At 40.5% G+C, this 17124-nt stretch overlaps 1 long non-coding RNA gene across 1 annotated transcript; it reads left to right on the top strand.

The window, feature by feature from the left end:
* The first annotated feature begins 9581 nt into the window (after window positions 1-9581).
* On the top strand, window positions 9582-11149 carry LOC130559863 (uncharacterized). The gene is made up of 4 exons (XR_008963624.1): window positions 9582-9672; window positions 9881-9936; window positions 10365-10428; window positions 11042-11149. It is a non-coding gene; the product is annotated as an uncharacterized LOC130559863 (long non-coding RNA).
* The last annotated feature ends 5975 nt before the right edge of the window (window positions 11150-17124 follow it).

Below are 17124 nucleotides of genomic sequence, written 5' to 3'. Positions count from 1 at the left end.
ACCTCATCATGTTTTAAATGTTTCAAATTGTTTGGCCAAGATGGAACGGCCATAATCACAGCCAATCAAATGAGAGAACCAATCTGGATTGAGGCACAGATTACAGTTAATATCACAGATAGACAGAAGGTGCCTCAAAAGAGAAGCGATTAAGGCTCGAATTGACCTAAACTAATTCCATTCCAACATGGCCTTTCCGGCAGCAGTAAAGTCAGTGCCACATGTTCGGAATGTACAGAACGACAATGAATTTATTTAAAAGAGGCAACTTCCATTTCCCAGGTGCACAACTAATCAGATGTCTAGCGATACATATCGAACAAGGACAACAGCCTTTATCCAAAGAGAACATGTGACCATTTTTTAGTGTTATCTGCATGGAGATAAGTTCTAAGGTGTCAGAGGTGGGGTCAAGGATTTTGGCGGGGGTGGCGAGATGAAATAAGGGTTTTAAGGCAGCTGCAATACATGTGTCTAACACTGACACATGTGGCATTTGACTTCCAGTGTGAAGTTCAAAATAAATGTATAATGACGCAGCTGCTTAGAGATGTGTACATAAGAGAGTGTGCTGTTCTCTAGAGAGGAAGATAATGTATTTTCATTGTGCCAAAAAAGCTTGACTCTACAGTAAATGAAATGCTGGATTTACGCAAAAATGTCCACACATTTGTATTAAGTAGCATTCAGTGAACGTTAATATATACAGTATACTGTGTCTGCACTATATATTTTTTCATACATTTCAAAATATGAGATTGTAAGATATTATGTAAGGTAGTTAACATGCGTTTAAATTTGAATGTAGGTGTTCTTATTGATTTGGAAAGATTGTTACCTTACATGGCCATTGGTTGGACACTATAGGTTGTAATGTGATGAGTTATGGTAAGACATACATTTTTTTGTTTTTAATACAAACAGCAACATATTAATTTTCAGCACAAATAATGTTTAATGCAAATGGAATAAAGCTTTAATGCAGAAGTTACAACAGATACAATTGTCTGCCAAATATGGGTAAATGTACTGTAAGGGGGGACTTGTCATTTTTCTGTATATTGAATCCCCTCCAAATGCATATATCTAAATGACTTCTGATCTAACAGAACAGTTTACCATTAAAGTCTTAAATTGTTTTACAAATACCCCATCTGAGAAAAATCACAAAGATTTGGTGAAAAGGAAAAGAGCAGGTTGCAGGTTGTTTTTATTGTATGCATAATTTAGTGCAATTCAATCCAAATGGTATGATTCACTTGTTTTAGTTTTAGTGTGAAATAATGATCTTACATAAGCAACTCTGCACATGCATTTATTTATTTATTAGATATTATTTATTATAATGATCTTGCTTGGTCTATAAACACCATGCACTGTGCTGTGTTTTACCTTTCTGTGTTTTTCTTATTTGCTCCTGTAAAGCTGCTTTGGAACAATGCACATTGTGAAAAGCGCTATATAAATAAAATTGAATTGAATTGAATGTGAAAACTCTGTATTTTATTATAAAGCACATTTATTTAGTCTATAATGCACTTAATAGTTCAAGTGAAATACCATGTGAAATTGGAAAGGGTCAGATTAGGTCCTTCAATGTGAGCCATTTGTTTCTGACACCCTCCAATCTGTCTGGAGCAGCACCTGCCCAACAGGCCATGCTCTTCAGGGCCAGGGGTCATCTGCCAGGAGGCCTAGGTTAAGGTCAAAGGTCACGTCTCAGACAAGCATGTGTGATTGAGAACACAGCTGGGCTAACAGTGCAGGTGTCTGTCTGTATTTTACTCCTCATCTTGGGATGTTCACAATGGAATAAAGCATACCTTTTAGTGTGTATATGTGTACTCTTATGCTGTTAATGTAAACCACGTCTTAACAGTAGTGGTTTTACATGTTTAATCCAATTTCATGTTAAAATGTCTTAAAAAGAGTGTTAAATGTATTCAATGTGAGCATAGCCTTGGTCTTTTTTTGGGGGGGGTGGGGTAATATTATGTTATGTAGATACATTATGTGCTGTATAGAATTATCTGTTTTTGCATTATTTGACGTCTAGGAACTCAAATTTATCTGGAATTAGCTTTAAAACATCTGTATGTTATGACGTTAAACTCTCATTTGCTGTCTTGGATGAACAGTTTCATTGATCAACAGCATTGCCACTTTGTAAAGTATAAAAAGTTTCCTGTTTAAGAATATCTTATTGCTTATTTGGATCATAAAAATATATAAGGGATTAGGTCACGAGTTTAAATTTACATAATGCTCTCTCTTTTAAAATTATTAACCTTTCACCAGCCTTATTCTAAATATAAGAATTCTAGAAATTCAAGATTAAAGAGAGAAAATATATGCCTGGAGGTCTATGTTTATGTTTATTATTGTAAACAAGAGAAGCAAATGAATGTTTTGAAATGTTATGGTCTATTAAAAGTTTATAATGACAGATTTTCTGTAGTTCTGTGGCAAGTCATTTTGTGTGAATGTGGGCCCCCTGTTGGGGGAAAATGAAAAGGAAATGTCCCCCCAAATGGACCCCAGCATGAGTCAAAGTGTTGAAAGTTTCTCTTTCTCAAAAGATTTTTAATGAAATAAATTAGACAGTTTAACTTAAAGTTAAGTAAATTAAGTAATTTAAACACAATGATACAGTATATACTGCTGTATGATGACACAGATTATGTTATTGCACATGTTATTGTAACAGCAGCTGTGATGTGGGCTATGGATGCGAGATGTGGTTTACCTGGAACTCAGCATCCCTGAGGGCATTTTAACTCTATAGCGTTTTTATCCACTTTTATTGTAACAATGTTACTGCTGCCTCCTCTTTTTCATTCCCCTAGATTGGCTGTGCATATGAAGTACCCTGAGAATTCACCTAATTGGCTTCATTTCCTCTGTCCATTTGAAGTGGACAGTAAATCATGTTCTGAAATCATAATGAATACTATTAGTGTATTAAGCTAACATTTAATTATATATGGTCTCTTGTTTAATATTTCAGACACAATTTAAGAATGAAGCCTAAGTAAAGTGTTACCCTAAATTCTTACAGTAAATGCAGATGTCTGTTTTTTGTCCAATTACAAATAAAATCAAATGCAAGCTTATACATTTTAAATATATTTATATGATTACCTTTTTACATTTCAGCTTCACATCATAACAAGGACCATCTGTGTCTGGAATTGTATGGCTTTTATTTTCCTGGTAAACCATTTTGAATTCAAAATTGCTTTGATTGTATTACTTTGATTGCCTGGCTTAGTGGTGACTGAAATCTGATTACTTAAAGCCCCAGTGAAATCAATATGAATGTTTTTTCCTTTTATTAAAAATAAGTTAGCCTTAAGGACGTCAATAATCTGATATGCTCCTACGCACTGACAAAATTCCCATTTAGAAGATATACAGTATGCGTTCAAAACTGACAGTCTGGCACATGTGCTCAAAAAATCTAGAAGTTCCATGACATCACACTACACTTCAGCCTCTAGTCAAAGTTCTCGTCCATTCAAATCCACTTTAGAATCCGAAGAGTCCCACCCACTTCCCTATGAGAGCTGCGGAAGCGGCTCCTCAAATCAGCCACTTGTTCGTACATTTATTATGTCCTACATGGTGAATGATGCATAATGCATTAGATGGGAGAAAGGGGAGGATTCAGATAGTGTAAACGTTGACAATAAAATCTTGATTTCACATTAGTGTCACGTGAGCAGTTGCACGTTGAGTGTCCTCCGGTTCAGAGACATGATAGCACAGAGCAGATCATAGCCGTCGATCATACTCGCTTATCCGCTAAGAAAACTAAAAATATCTGACTCGTTTCAAGTCTACACAGAATATGGAATGTTAAGGCTCATTGGGAGAGATCACACATCGCAGCCTTGATGAGTAAAGGATAAGACAACACCAGTGTAACTTACAAACTTAAATAACAAGCTTCAAATGATACATCACTCATATCTGTCAGGAAACGTGGTGAGACACAAGGACAGAGGACCCAGGTGCAGACAGCGGGTAAGGGGTTAACAAGACGTTTAATAAATAATAAAGACAAAACCAAAAAACCCACGAGGGGGTAACATAAAACAAGGGAATATGATAACATGACAAGACAGAACTAAGAATAACTAAACTACACAAGAACTATAGTTTACAGGACTGGATGCCAGCTGACACGGATTGGATGCCGGTGGACACGGACTGAATGCCGGCGGACACGGACTGGACAGCGCTCTCTGGCGGCTGTGCAGGACTGGATGACCGGCTGTACCGGACTGGATGGCCAGCTGCACCGGACTGGAATGCTGGCTGGGATGCCGACGGGAGTGCCGGCTGGACTGCCGGCGGGGATCTGTGGAGGGAATGGGATACCAGCGGCCTCGACCCTGGAGGGGAACCCGATGACCTCGACCCTGGAAAGGAGCCCGGTGGCCTCAACCCCGGACGGGAACCCGACGGCCTCGACACTGGAAGGGAGATTGGCGGCCTCGACCCTGGAAGGGAGTCTGGCGTCTTCGACCCTGGAGGGGAACCCGGCGGCCTTGAACCCTCCCGCTATGATCCCTCTGTCCGCTGGGTCCTGTTGTGGCTGGTTCATTCTGTCAGGAAATGGGGGGTGGTGAGATACAAGGACAGGGGGTAAGGGGTTAACAAGACATTTAACAAATAATAAAGACAAAACCAAAAAACCCAAAAGAGGGTAACATAACAAAACAAAGGAATATGATAACATTACAAGACAGGACTACGACTAACTAAACTACTCAAGAACTACAGTTAACATTGTAAAAATGTAAAGGGCATTGTAAAGGGGATAAATCAAGAGGGGAACAGGTGAAGGGCATGAAACAATAAACGAGCAATAACGAGGAGACGAGGGGGTGGGAACAGAGACGAGACCGGAGACGGTGTATAGAAGGCCATCAGGGCCAAAATTACCCCTCTCCACATGAAACATGGGGTCCTGTCATGATCCTGCCACTAGACCATGAGAAACATGACATGATGCGGCAGAATCATGACAGAACTAGTACTAGGGTACTAGGGCAGAACCCTAGTTCTGATCTTACTATTCTTTTCAAGAGACTTTAACACCACTGTGGCTATCACACTGTTAAATGCAACTTTGCCAGGCTGACTGCCGTAAATGAAACGCTATAGGTTAATTTAAAAGGGGGTGGAGCCACTCTATATGCCTCGCGCTCTCTGCATTTTTCAGTAGAGATTATGTCCACACATCAAATAATGCTGTGCGTTCCAAGGAGTTTCACTGGGACTTTAATGTTACTGTGATTGAGAGTTGTCAATCTTTATGCAAACCAATGAGAGAAAGTAAATAAAAATTGTGTAAGGGAAAATGTGTGCAATCCCTGTGAGACTTGCAGTTACTGTCAAGACAGTTACCCCGCCTGCCATTGTTTGGTTAATAAGGTCTATACAGTGTTCGAATTGTGTCAAGGCTCTTGGGGGGTCCCCTAACCAGTCCTCAAAAAAAAAAAAAATGACGGAGCTGCCAGTAGATGGGATCAATCACATGATAGTTGCTGGCTAACATTCAGTCACTGGACAACAAACTCTGTGAACTGCGGGCATGCATCTCATACCAACGAGAAACAAGGGACTGCTTCATTATTTGCCTCACAGAAACCTGGATGTCTGCAATGGTTCCAGACTCAGCCATCGAGCGTAAGGGGTTCTCCGTGCACTGCTCGGACAGAACGAAAGAGCTCACAGGGAAAAGCAGAGGTGGGGGCATTTGTTTCTTTATCAACAACTCGTGGTGTGATGAAAGGAACCTACACTCTATTAAAACCTTCTGCTCCCCTGATCTGGAATTTCATATGCTGTGTCGACCATTCTGGCTACCGAGGGAATTTACAGCGATCATAATCACAGCTGTTTACATTCCCCCTCAAGCCAACACAGACCTGGCACTCAAGGAACTGTATGGGAATATAAGTGAGCAGGAAACTGCGTACCCAGATGTGGCGTTTATTGTTACAGGGGACTTTAACAAAGCCAACTTCAGAACAATAGCTCCGAAATACTTCCAACACATCACCATCAACACGCGTGGTGATTGTGTTTTGGACCACTGTTATTCTCCATTCTGGGACGCCTACAAATCGCTCCCCCGCCCACCTTTCGGCAAATCGGATAACTCTTCTGCTCTGCTCCTGCCTGCTTATAGGCAGAAACTGAAACGAGAAGCACCTGCCTTGAAGCACCCGAGCATGCGCATTCCAACTAGCCGGTGTTTTCACAGACATTTTCAACCTCTCCCTTTCTCTGTCTGTGGTTCCCTCATGCTTCAAAAAATCCACCATTGTGCCCATACCATAGAAAAATAAAATCACCTGCTTGAATGACTGGAGACCCGTTGCTCTGACACCCATCTTCAGCAAGTGTTTTGAGAAACTCTTCAGATACTACATCTGCTCTGTCCTGCCTGCCTCACTGGATCCGCTACAACTTGCATATCGCAGCCACTGTTCCACAGACGATGCTATTGCCTTCACCCTGCTCTCTCCCACCTGGAAAACAAGAACACTTATGTGAGAATGCTGTTTGTGGACTACAGTTCTGCATTTAATACCATCGTGCCTGCCACACTGGTTGCGAAGCTCCAGACTCTGGGACTAAACAGATCTCTGTGCAGTTGGATCCTGGACTTCCTGACAGGCAGAAGTCAGGTGGTCAGAATGGGCAACAAAACTTCATCCCCGCTGACCCTCAACACTGCTGCTCCTCAGGGTTGCGTTCTCAGCCCACTCCTGTACTCCCTGTACACACATGACTGTGCAGCCACACACAGCTCCAACGTCATCGTCAAATTCGCTGACCACACAGTGGTGATAGGCCTGATCACCCACAACGAGACGGCCTACAGAGAGGAGGTGAGTACCCTGACTAAATGGTATCAGGAGAACCACCTCTCACTCAACATCGACAAGACCAAGGAGCTGGTAGTGAATTTCAGGAGACAGAGCAGAGAACACACACCCATCACCATCGACAAGACACCTGTGGAGCGGGTAAACCGCTTTAAGTTCCTCGACGTTCACATCACTGAGGATCTTACATGGTCCGCTCACACAGATGCAGTGCTGAAGAAAACACATCAACGCCTCTTCTTCCTGAGATGGCTGAGGAAGTTTGGAATGAGCCCCAGCATCCTCAGAACATTCTACACCTGCACTGTGGAGAGCATCCTGACCGGCTGCATCACCGCCTGGTTCGGAAACAGCACCGCAGGCAACCGTAAAGCTCTGCAAAGGGATGTGCGAACTGCCCGCCACATTGTGGGAGGTGAGCTTCCCTCCCTCCAGGACATCTACACCAGGCGGTGTATAAGGAAAGCCCGGAGAATCATCAGTGACTCCAGCCACCCGTCCCACAGACTGCTCTCTCTGCTGCCCTCAGGAAGACGCTTCCGCAGCATCCGATCCCGCACTAGCCGACTGAGGGATAGCTTTTTCCCTCAGGCTATTAGGCTAATGAACAGTCAGAACTAATACACCCCACAGCATACTCCCACTTTTCGGTATGCCACACACTGCACTTTAACTCTGACACAGTTCAAACTGGACTACACGTACACACTGCACTAATACAACAATCTATCTGCTACCACTGGATACCATCCAATGCACATCCATGACATTCGCGTATCCAGTTTATGTATAATCTGCTGCACCTTCGCATATTATTGTGTGTATATATGTGTACATAATGCAGAATGTGTAAATATGGTGTATAATGTGTATTGGTAACTGTATGTCTAATAGTACACTGTGTGTACTGAGTATACTGTATGTATGTGTACAGTATATTGCACACTGTCATGTGTATAAGTCTGTAGGTATGTAAATAGTACTGTCTATATGTAAACTATTTCTGCACTTTCTGGAGCACGCTCTCAAGAATTTCACTCACCAAGGCACTTGTGCTGTGGTGATGTGACAATAAATGTGATTTGATTTGATAGTTTGGATCATTGTAGTAATTTGACCACATTGCACGCATACATGTCCTTAACATGCTGATAATCCATTAAAAGAGATCCACATGAGGGAGAGATTAAAAGACATATTTCTTTGTTTTTTGCAGTGACCATCCCAAATAGCAGACGGACTCGGCCCAAATGTGGCCTCATAATGGCACTGCTGGCGCACTGCAGGCACTGGCATGCAACATGTCAGCCAAGTGTGGGCCATGTGTGGCAGTGATGGTACTGGATGCATGATGGCAGACAACAGTTGGGCCGATTGTGGATGGGAGGTATGTGGCCCAAGATCAGTATGGTGATTGAGGGCCAAATTTTAAATAAGTTGATTTACTATGAATAATTATAGAAATTTAAGGATTTAGGTTTGCTAAACCTTTTGAGAGAGAGTTATATGATCAGCTGATGATCTTCCCTTTGTCTAGAATTAGCATAAATAAACAATATTTTTTAAAGAAAATGGTAGTTTTGTAATGGTAGAAAATATTTTTGCACAGTTAAAAAAAATGCACAAGTATATTTTGTCTACAACATTTAGGTACAACATCCCCCCCCCACACACACACACAAACACCCACTCACACCCATTTTTTATATTATAATATATTATCGAAATGTGTAATAAACTGTAATTTAGCTGCCCTGTTAGAAGCACCACCTTATTCTGCTCTTTGAATTTAAATTTAAATCCATTTTGTCATTTGAAATTGCGCGATTTCCATGGTAGGACAAGTAAAATTCTCTTCACACTCCATCACAGTAGGTGGCGGTATGCACCTATAAGTTTTATAAAAGAAGAATTATTTCTGACCCAGGTAAGCAAATCTATTATAGTGTATGCTCTATCGTTAGATAGAGTACATAGCTAACGAGATGTTTTATATGTATACTTGAGCTTTGCTGTCCAAACAGTTCAGTATGTTTCGCGTTGCGCAAGATAACTTGGTTGTTGCGAAACACAGTTTCATCAGCATTTGGTTTCCTATTCAGCTCAAAATTACATGACAGTTATTGTGCTGCATTTCTTAACACACTGTAATGTACGGAATGTGGTTATGATGACAAAAAGTAAAAACGTTACATGAAGTTATCTGTCATAGCAGTCTAAGCGCTCGTCAATGTAATGGCCAATCAAATCAAATAATGCAGATGATACTGGCCAATCATATAAGAGAAGCTGGGCTTTACCGTTAACGGAAGCCGAGCAGTAGCTAATCAAAGGAAAGAAGAAGGCGGGCTTTCCTGACGATCAATGGCAATGCATTCAGGTTTAACTGTGCGACAAAAGGTGTAAGCTAAGTATCTAAACTTTAATTGTTGACAACAGTTAGGAACATTAAACATGTGACAGTAAAGTACCGGGATGCAAAATTTACGTGAGTCATGTGATGTAATGCGTTTTTGTAAGATGAGACAATGAATATAAACGGAGAAGTTTTCATCATATTAGACACAAGATTAAGAAATAATGTAATCTGTAATACTGACATTGTATTTGCTTGTCATATCTGTGCTCTTTTTTTGTATTTCACCTAAAAATTAACGTTCTCATATTCTGTTAACACTATTATGTTGTTTTAGAGTCAGTGACTTGTAAAAACAACAATGAAGATGTAATAATGAAGACAGACTATAAACATTTGCCTTGCACAAAGGTAAGATGACAGAAGTAGAAGTGCAGTGTATACACAATGGAAAATTGTAATTTACTTTTGCTCTACTGTTGTCAAAGTTGAATAAATGGATAGACACTCAATTAAAAATGTCAATGTAAAATGAATGTTGGGGGTTGTGTTCCTCTTTGTATTTATATATCAAAAGCATAACTCTAGATGACTGAATAGTGATATGTTGTGATTTCAGAGAAAACTTAGAAATAAGGAGAAGGACAGAGACCATGACAGAGGTGACAACACAAGGTGAGTGAGCATTTATCTTAAAGCAGAATAAACAAAATGTCCGCACACTGAAAACTGCTCCACAGGTTTAATAAATAACCAGCAACATTTCGACCATCAAGTCTTCGTCAGGCACAAATCAACAAAAGAATAGAGGAAAGTCTTTATAGACATCAGGTGATCACTCATTTAATGGTTTTTGTCCTGCACCTGAGCCCTTGTGGTGTGTGGATGAGCACACCTTTTTGTGTTTGAGAATTTATCTTAAACAGAGAGCCAATGTCTGGAAAACCGAAAACACTGGACTGGTTTATTTGTACCTTGCTCTAACATTACATTAGTTACTTGGTTTACATTGCTTAATTCATGTGTAAAAACAAATACTGCACAAGACCATGGGATATTTGGGAATCATTTTCTAGCAATCTTGTTTTCGCTTGCTGTTTCAGGATAAAGAGAGCAAGAGAGATAGGACAAGAGGATACTGACAGGCCAGAAGGAGCTGACATTCAGGTATTGATTTTTATTAATCTTGACAAACTGTATCACTGGGAAGTGTCTTCTTGGTTAAAAATTGTGGATATTCCATAATATAATATTCAGTTATTGTACATGTAATGCACATGGTCTAAACAATAAAACCAATTGTAAAGTGTTTTTTAACGTCTGTGCTATACATTATTTAATACTTTTTACAATTAGCAGAAACCTTTATCCAAAGCAACTGACAAAAGGAAGGGAAACAACCAAGAGTCATCCTAAATAGGCAATAGATTAAAAATAGCCAGTGTCTCGTTGATTTGTGTAAATAATATGCTGTGTACTGACCTGAACAAAACATTTTTGATGACTTAAGTATACATAAAATTTCTTCATTGATGAAAATATCTTCATATTATATTCTTAGCATGGTTAACCAAGAAAAAATACTGCAGTATTCCATTCTGCTCAAATTGTCTCTGAATTGGTCTTTCCATTCATTTCTGCTGAACTTTGGCTTTCTTGGCATATAATTTAATTGTCTAAACCCTACATAGTTTACTAAAATGAAAGTTTGAAATGTGTCAGTTTTATATAAACTGATAAATACTGATTTGCATCTGTTTTCTTCTATTTTTAATAACAGGGAGCTGCTGATGTTTTCAGATTTTTAGAGAGCAAAGGTGAGTAGAAGAGAGAGGCTGCAGAGCTGTTCTTCACTTGTTGAGGACAATCTTAAACTTTCTCAGCAGACACAGATATTAAAGTGTTGAATTGTTCATGTTATTAATTTTGTTGTTTGTATTTGTATATTTTTACAAAGTAATTTGTTTCAAGAATATTTATTTACTAAGGGTAAAGTTACCTTATAATTTAAGTTTTTACTGTACTGCCTTTTTTTAAACTAAAACGTAAATTTGTGTATAGCTGGCAGTTTACAGTACACAACTAGAAAGGTTTTCGAAGACACACACAACTGTAGCTGTCAATTGTTTTTGTTTAATTAATTAATTTTGATTCCAACTTTTATTTATCTAAAGATAACATTAAGTTTAAAATGGCAATGTTAGATTCATGTCATGTGTAGACGCCTTATTGACTTGTTGAAAAATAAAAATTCCAATTTATGAATTCAGTTTTCTTGTGAATGATTTGTTCACACAATTTGGGCATGATTGGACTCTATGGCTCAGTTCCGGGAGTTCTGGTTAAAAGCTGGTATTAATACGGTTTACTTATGGCAGAGATATGGTACCCATGCTAAAACCTGTTCTGGCCCAGTTCAGTGCCAGTTACGGCTTATTAACTGGCTGAGTCTCGGCCCATATGTGGCCCTCCACTGTAATACAGATTCTGGCCCACCCTAGGGCTGTCATTCTTTGTTGTATGTGGGCCGAGGGAAAAGGATTTGTGTGGACCGGAGCTGGGCCAACACATAATTGCTATGTGGGATGCTATTGATCTTGCTGTTAATTTTTTTATTTTGCATTGTAGCCTAGATATTTTTAATAAGATTGCCTAGGTTTGATGTCTTTCTTGCTGAGATTTTACTCATTGTAAAATCTCTTAAATTTATTTATAGAAATAAGGATAACAATTTTTTCGAAGTTTATGATAACATTTTTCTCACTAATTGAGATTTTCCTGTCCTCTTATTTATTATGTTTTTCTTGTCCTTTGATTCTTGTTCTTTATATTATTGTAATGCGGTGCTGTTCCCTTTTTTTGGAATATTAATACAAAATGAGTGAGGACGCGTCACCTTATATGCAGAAGCATATGTGCATTTTAAACTTGTTTCATCTCCTGATAATGTAGATCAAAGTATATGAAAATAATCCATATGAACCAATGCAGAAAAATGAATGTCATCCCTTTGGGCAAAAGGAGAAGCCTTTTTGTCAAAGTCAGAGCTCATGTTTCCAGAAGGGAGTGCAAAATAATCTCTGGGGAATGCGAAAGTTTTCTGAGGGAAAGAAAAATATTCTTGGGGAAACGCAAACGTTTTGCAAAGGAACGCAATGTTGGGGAGAGCAAAATATTTTAAATATTTTCACTCCCTTTTTTCCACCAGCTGTATGTCCCTTTAGTGGCTCAGTACCGTGTCGCATCTGTTTTGACAATGTGAGATAATATCGTACATAAAGAAAGACTTGCATATCAAAATGATACTAGCCTAACTAAAGTTTTAAGATAAACACTTTCAATATGAGAGGATCCGCACACAGCCCGTGTCTTCCTGCGATATCTCTGTACATGTCTTCATTGAACACTGAGTGGCGTGCTTGAGCATGCATGGATTTTTCAGATAAAAATGACATTTTAGTTTTATGAAATTTGTACAAATAATGGACAAAAGTGTTGTTTTAGCATGATAAATTGACAAAAAAGTTTGTGTTTTTAGTTGTCTAGTTTTAATAAAAAACCAAGGGACCCCCCAAGTTCCCTATTTTAGACCTTATGAGTAGGGCTGTAGTCAAGTCCACCATTGTCGAGTCCAAGACAAGTCCAAGACCAGGACTAGTCAAGACCGAGTCAAGTCCGAGTCCAAAGAGGTTCGAGTCCAAGTCAAGTCCGAGTCCAAAGAGGTTCGAGTCCAAGTCAAGACCGAGTCCAATTGAGACAGTCAAGACAGAGACAGAAAAAAATCATGACTACAAGACCACATACTTAACTATTGATAATTTATGTGATGCAAGAGACAGCATATCTTCTATTCTAAGATAATCATTTTCATTATTGTTTGTAATGATCAAAAAGCAGATAAAATAAGGTCATTTTATTTTTACTATATAGGTATAGCACTAAAGTCACAAAGCCGAAGTGTAACTGTTTATTACTTTTTTAAGGAACTTTTTTATCAGCCCTCCTAACAGCAAGGTTGTGCAGCAATGAACACTTTTGTGCGTGTGTGTGTGTGCGTGTGCGCGCCTGCCCGTGCACGTGCGCGTTCGATAGAGGAGCCGCTAGAAAGAGCAGAGGCTCAACGGCTCGTTTATAAGCACGTTTATAAGCACGTCGGTGCCCATCCTTAAATAACATGTTCATCACAATGACAATAAAATACGATCAATCTTATCTTTAAGCCCTACTTTCCAAACTGTCTAAAATACTCAAATGCAATGCTAACTCTGAAACATGGCATTAACTTACCTCTCTTTGTGATGCCTTTGCAGGTGTCTTACGAAATTGGATGTTGTCCCACATGTTTCGGGGAAAGTTTTGTTGCAAAAAGTTTCCTTTTAAGCGCACTGTCGATACATTTATTATGGTTTGTAAAACCAATATGTATTATGCCGCTGCTCGCTGACATCGTGCCTGATGAATGATTGACGCTGGTTTGCGCCGCGGACGAATCGTTCATTCGAACCGGTTCTTTCTTTTTAGTGTACCGGTCGAACCAGTTCAGCTGAATCGTTCCTGTTTAGCATCTCCCGTAAACACTTAATATTATCCACAAATTAATTCAGTTATTCACTTTCTGGCGCGCATGACAGTCCCGCGAACTTGAACCAATATACCGGAGTTATTTAATTACAACAACAGCACACACTGAACTGAACTGCTGTGTGAAAAGGAGTCCGAACCGGACTCGAGTACTACAGCACTACTTATGAGAGGTTCCTTAAGGCTTATGAGGGGTCCGGGACCGCCCCAGCCCCCCTTCAATTCGAACCCTAGGTCTGTAATACTCAGAACTGTTCTTAGCATAACCATTTATCTCAATGATAATTGTTCAGGTGACAAATGCACCACAAGAAGTATGTGACCTGGATGCTGCTACAAAACATAAATGCCACGAAGAAGCACTAAGAGCTGGGTGGGACCAGTGGAGAAGGAAGTCAAGCATAGTGGAAAGAATCTGCATGGATGCTGGGAGAAATGGGCTCAGAGTGGGACCAAGTTGTCCAAAGAACCCATTCGAGCAAGCTAGGGTAGTGTTTTCCACACCAACGCCAACACACCTTAACTGGCTTAAAGGTGAACAGCACAGAAGGAGCAGACTTCAGAAGGGACATAATGATCTCCTCCAACGTCAGGATGGACATAATGGGCTCAGGATGGTGGGCTCTGACTAAAGGATGGAGCCCGCACAGGAGCTCTCCACGCAGCGCACACTCACCTGGAAAGGAGAAACACCTATGTGAGAATGCTATTTGTGGATTTCAGTTCAGCCTTTAATACAGTTGCTCCCCATAAACTGGCTCAAAGCTAGACAGCCTAGGATTAGGCAGCTCTCTGTGCACATGGATACTGGACTTTCTGAGTAACAGACCACAGGAAGTCAGGATGGGAAACCTCACATCATCCACTCTCATCCTGAACACTGGATAATATGGACCTAAACATCAGCAAAACCAAGGAAATTATTTTGTAATTCAGGAAATCAAAACGTACAGAGCACTCCGCCCTCTGCATACATGGAGAGGAGGTAGAGAGGGTAGAGAGCTTTAAATTCCTCGGCCTGCACATCTTGGCCAACCTCACCTGGTCCACACACATCTCCCAGCAGGTGGGAAAGCCCAACAAAGACTTTACCTCCTCAGGAAGTTGAAACACGCTCGTCTACCTAAAAACCTGCTGACCAACTTCTATCATTCCGCCATAGAGAGCTTGTTAACTTACTGCTGCACGGTATGGTACTCCAGCTGTACAGAAGAGAACAGGAAGGACCTGCATTGGGTAGTGAGGGCAGCTGAGCGTGTGACTCGTATGTCACTGCCCATACTTCATGACATCTTCACTGGCCGACTTCAGAAGAAGGCCAACTGCATTTCAAAAGACCCTGCTCACCCTGGATATCATCTGTTCTCCCCCTTACCTTCTGGGAGAAGGTACAGACTGATAAAAACCAAAACCAAGAGACTGAAAAACAGTTTCTATCCCCAAGCAGTTAGATGCTTAAATACATAATCACTTACACACTCCCAACCAAACTAAAATGTGCAATAAAAACTCCTATAAAGGTGCAATAACCCTCCCCTACTATATTATTCTACTGCACTATTGCTTTACTTGCACTGTCACTGCACTACCTCAGGGGATTTCTTTTTTATATTATTGTGTGTATATATACCTTTGTTTATGAATGTATGTCTTGGCTGTTCTGACATTCAACTGTATATATTTTACGTCTAGAACTTTACAATCGTGAAGAGCTGCTAAACTGTATTTCATCGTATTCCCTAAACAGTGACAATAAAGTTTCTATTCTATTCTAAAGTTCTATTCTACATGCTGGGTGACTGTGACCCCATGGCTGGAGGTTGCTCAAACTCATGATGCAAGGCGGACGGTGGCTCAGGCTCTTGTTTTTATGGCGGACCCAGACAACATCACATAGTCAAAGGTGTTTTCAGGAAATACTCCACACAAGACAAAAAACAACAACAAACCAACTCAGGAAACACAGGAGAATACAGTACACAAGGGTAGGTTAGAAAAAGTAAACAAGACACAGGTGGAAATAATCAGTAATGAAGGTAACAAACAGGAACTAAAACAAAAATAAACTGGACTGTTAACTTATTAAAGTTATATTAAACTAAATTGGCAGGGAATAGAGTGATATTACTTGTGTAACTATACAGTGTATATGTTGCCTAGAGTTGGGTGCGCCAAAATGACACCAAAGTACATGACAGACCATTCTAACACAGAGAAATCGAAAGCTTGTGCGTTGTTTAATTTTTAAACACTCAATATGCTGTTAATTTACTTACCGTTGTGTGTATGCGATTGTTTCTTCAGTAGAACAGTAAAGAACATTTTCAGCTAAAACATGGTCCTTGCTGATTCATTAAATGTATGTCTATGGGTGACATTACTTTGAGACTCAAAAAGCATATACAGGCAATACAAAAATCAATTCCTGCCACTCCTGATGATTATTATTGAGGTCTCAGATTTTTTACATTATAATTGTCACACTTTAGGACCACAAGGGATGACGTAAACACTCCACTTACTGATCAACAGGTTTTAATGGTGCAAACAGGGGTAATTGACAGGCAGGTAACATCCACGGGTAAGCATAACATCCACGGGTAAGCATAACATCCACAGGTAAGTATAACCTCCACAGGAGAGAGAGAGATCACAAAGCGGTCTGAGCTAGCGACACCAACAGACAATTAGACCTGACGCAGAAAATGTGTCCCCTCCCAGTCCACAAGATATTCCAACCGGCCGCCTCGAGTCGAGGATCGGCTCCACACGATAGATTTGCTGAGTGACATCGAGGGGTGGAGGAGGGGGAGGCTCAACCCCGGCATCAGGCTCTGTGGAAGGAACGGACACAGGGTTATGGTTTGAGCAGGGACACATGAAATGACGTTGATATTCTGTAGTGTGGTGGGAGTCTGGTGCAGGATGGTAAATGGGCCGATGTACTTTGGACTTTTTTGCAGGGCTGCCACAAGCGCAGGACTGACAGAAGGAGTTCTGTGCATACTCGGCCCAGGCGAGAAAATGGTGGCAGCTCTGTTGATGGTCGTGGCAGTATGAGCTCAGGTATCGCTGAGACAACACTGCACCCACTCCAGTGTTCGAGGTGTCGACTTCGACGGTAAAGGGACGTTCTGGGTCAGGGAGACAGAGGGTGGGTGCCGAGCAGAAGGCATTCTTGAGGTGTTGAAAGGCTCGGAGGGCTTCTGGGCTCCAGGACAGAGATTTGGACCATTTATTGATCATGGAGGTGAGTGGCGATTGAGCTGAAATTTGTGATGA

This window comes from Triplophysa rosa, linkage group LG10 (genome assembly GCF_024868665.1).
Source record: "Triplophysa rosa linkage group LG10, Trosa_1v2, whole genome shotgun sequence".
In the NCBI taxonomy this organism is placed as follows: Eukaryota; Metazoa; Chordata; class Actinopteri; order Cypriniformes; family Nemacheilidae; genus Triplophysa; species Triplophysa rosa.
Note: the sequence above shows the minus strand (reverse complement) of the source record. Positions and strands in the feature narration are given on the sequence as shown.